Below are 3,334 nucleotides of genomic sequence, written 5' to 3' on the forward strand. Positions count from 1 at the left end.
AGAGCAGAGGGGCAGGATCCCCTCCCTGCCCTGCTGCCCGCGGGGCTCTGCCTGCAGCCCAGGGCACCTTTGGCTTTCTGGGCTGCCAGTGCTCACTGCCAGCTCCTGCTGAGCTTCCAGCATCCCCATCCCTTCTCCTCAGGGCTCTTCTCCACCATTCTCAGCCCAGCTTGAGTCTGTGCTGGGGATTGCCCAGCCCAGATGCAGGACCTTGCTCTTGGCCCTGCTGAGCTCCATGAGGTTCTCCTGAGCCTCTCCAGGCTGGCAGTGTCCCCCTGGATGGCATCCCTGCCCTCCAGAGGCTGCACACAGAGCGTGGTGGTGGCAAACCTGCTGAGGGTGCCCCCCATCCCACTGTCCACATGGACAACAGAGGTGTTAAACAGTGACAGCTCAAATATCACACCCTGAGGAATATCACTTCAAACTGGTCTCTACTTGGCCTACCACAACTCCTTGTGTGTGAACATCCAGCCAATTCCTTATCCATCAAGCAGAGAAACTGTTGAAATTGAATTGTTCAATTATTTGCAAAAATGTACTTCTGTTTAAGAGAGATGCTGCTGATTTTGTCAGATGTCTGGGTCAAAGGGAGTTAGCATAAGCTTTTGGAATTTGTGTGGCTCCAAGAGCTTTATTTTATCACCAGGGTGCAGAATTCACATTGTGGGGAAGTGTTTCTCACAGAGCTTCTGCTGGAGTGGCCATACACTGTGAGGATTTTGTCATCTTTTTCTTTCTTTCACACAGCCCCTCTGCCCCCCTTCTCTTTTCCTCTTTCCTCCTCTTCCAGGCTGAACTTCGAGTCTGGAGAGTGCAAACACATTTCCCTGCAGTGGGAATGCTGTAATTAGCAAAAATTCTCTGGAATTTGAAAAGACAAGGAAAGGTCTCATTCAGCAAATGGATTATTGTTTATGAGAAAATGAAGCAAACCCAAGAATTAAAATCAGTGGTATCTGAGGAAGAAGGACATTTTCCAAGGCCTTGGCATTTGATAATTACCCTGACATTATGATTTTTCTATTATAAGAACTCCCTAAGAAGGCTGAGGTAGGAGAACTAACAGAGTGTAAATAAGTAGAAACCCTTTAGAAATGGCTTTATATGGGTTTATGCAATAAATCTCGTTTCAGATTAAGTAATTGTTTCTCAGCTCATAGTTTTCAGCTACACCAGTAGAAAAGGATTTTTCTTCTATCCTCATTAAAACCATATGTCTGCCAAATTAGCAATTACAATGCTCTTTAGCAGACAATCTCCTGCACTGAGTGACATTCCTTTTTTGAGGTCTTGTGTATGAGGTATGTATTTTGAAATGTAACAGGCTACCACTAGTGTTGTCCCTTTTTGTTTGTCTCAGTTCATCCTTTAAAGTTGACAACCTGAGGAAATAAAAGCAAAATATATTTAGATATGCAGTCTGGCTCAACTTAAAGCTGGATAAAAAGGCCATTTGCTTTTCTGTGTGGTGGCACAGAGAAACAGCTGCATAGGTTGATAATATTGCTGGCACTGCTCTTCCTGCTGTCTCTTCTCCCTACAGATCTCACACTGAATATGATCATGGGATGTCTTCCTAACACAATGAAAGGAAAAAATCCCTCAATAAATCAAAGCTGTTAATGAAAGCAAAAAAAAAAAAAACCCAAAACAACCCAAAGCATTTAGTTTTAAATGAAGTGAACAAGTTAGTGCTCACACAATGCATAGGCAGAATTTTCTTCCAGTTAACTCTAACGTGATGGTGGGTAAGAGCTGACATTTGGTATTACCTGAAACGTGTTATTTTATCTTCAGCTTGAGGGTCTAAAGGTCTGATGCTTAATCTGAAAAATTAATGCCTGAATTAGTATCACTGAAAAACAGTCTTGATATGAAAAAAATTTATTTCATTATCAGGTATCTATAGTAAAAGTTGGAAAAAAATGTATTATTCAAAGCAATATGTAAGAGGTAAATGGTTTGTGTAAATCAGAACACCTTTTAGATGCAGTATAGGTGAATTGCAATAGTTGTGAATTTCTGACTAGCTGGGAGGTGGGACTGTTCTAAAAAGCCCTTCTGAATAAAGGCACACAATTCTCAGTGCTTCTCTCCATGGTCTCCCAGGTGTGGCAGCCACTGAAGACCACGGTGGCTACAAAGATGATTTTTGCCCTGTGTTCCCCTTGCACTCTCAAGCCATGCTGGCCATTTCACACAGGCTCTGCAAGTCCCTGGAAGCTCTGGCTGGGCAGGGAGCAAGGAAGAGGCAAGCTGTGCTTGCTTGTGTTCACTAGGGGGAAAAAAATGAAGATTCTGCTCATCCCAGACACTCTGCAAGGCTTTGTCACCGCACAAATGAACTCGTAGGACATGCAGATCACTCTGCTCTGTAGGCAGTGGGAGTTGCCCACTGGAAATCACCACCACACACGCTCATCAGTCCTGGGAAATGTCTCTTTGCAATCGAGGTGCTCTCGTGCTGGTGCAGCAGGAACAGAGATCCTGCCCTGGAGGAGCCCCATGCCACCACTGCCCAGGGCTGTCACTTAGGTGCCAAGGGCAGCCCCACAAGCACAGAGGCCTGCACCAAGGGAACCAGTTGCATCTGACAGCAGGAGATTTCCAGGAACAAAGCATTCAGGGGTCGTGTCACCAAATTTCATAGCTGGAAAGGGTTTGGGGGGTTTCGTCCTGTTTGGTGCAGGGACGTCCTGGGGCTCGGTTTTGACCCGTGGGTGTGCCCTCGGTGTGTGTCAGGTGTTTGGTGGCCCGGGGCCATTGTGAGTCCCTGAGCTGAGGTAGGGCTGGAGGGCAGGGCTGGCCTGGCAGGGATGCCCTGTGGCACATGTGACATGACAGCCCGAGTGTCACCACGGGGGCAGCTGGAAAGAGCAGCAGCAGGTAAGGCAGCCCCAGTGCAGCCTCGGCGAGCGCGCACGCACGCAGGAGGCCATGCTGAGCGCTGAGCCAGGCCAGGGCACACACGCGAGCTCCCGGGGAGCCGCTCCTCAGCGGGCATCCAGAGCCACGGGAGAGCCTTTGGCAGGGCACGGTGCCGCTGCTGCTGGGGCAGCCTGACAGCTGCCTGGGCCTCTGTCCCGCTCCAGATCCCCGGGGCTCCTGTCCCTGTTCCCCTAGTGAAGAAGCGTGTTTCCTGGGCTGTCGGGGTCCACTCCGGCTAGCTATAGACCCCTGCCCACACGATACTTCATAGATGAAGGTAAAAGATTTAGAGAAGCGCTCTCCTCCACGTGGGAAACGTTGTCCTTTATTCCAAGACACTCATCAGGCGGACAAACCCATGGGAGAAAAGAGGGCGTTCCCTGGCAGCAGGGAACTTTTATCC

This window comes from Pyrgilauda ruficollis, unplaced genomic scaffold (assembly GCF_017590135.1).
Source record: "Pyrgilauda ruficollis isolate IOZ18807 unplaced genomic scaffold, ASM1759013v1 scaffold230, whole genome shotgun sequence".
In the NCBI taxonomy this organism is placed as follows: Eukaryota; Metazoa; Chordata; class Aves; order Passeriformes; family Passeridae; genus Pyrgilauda; species Pyrgilauda ruficollis.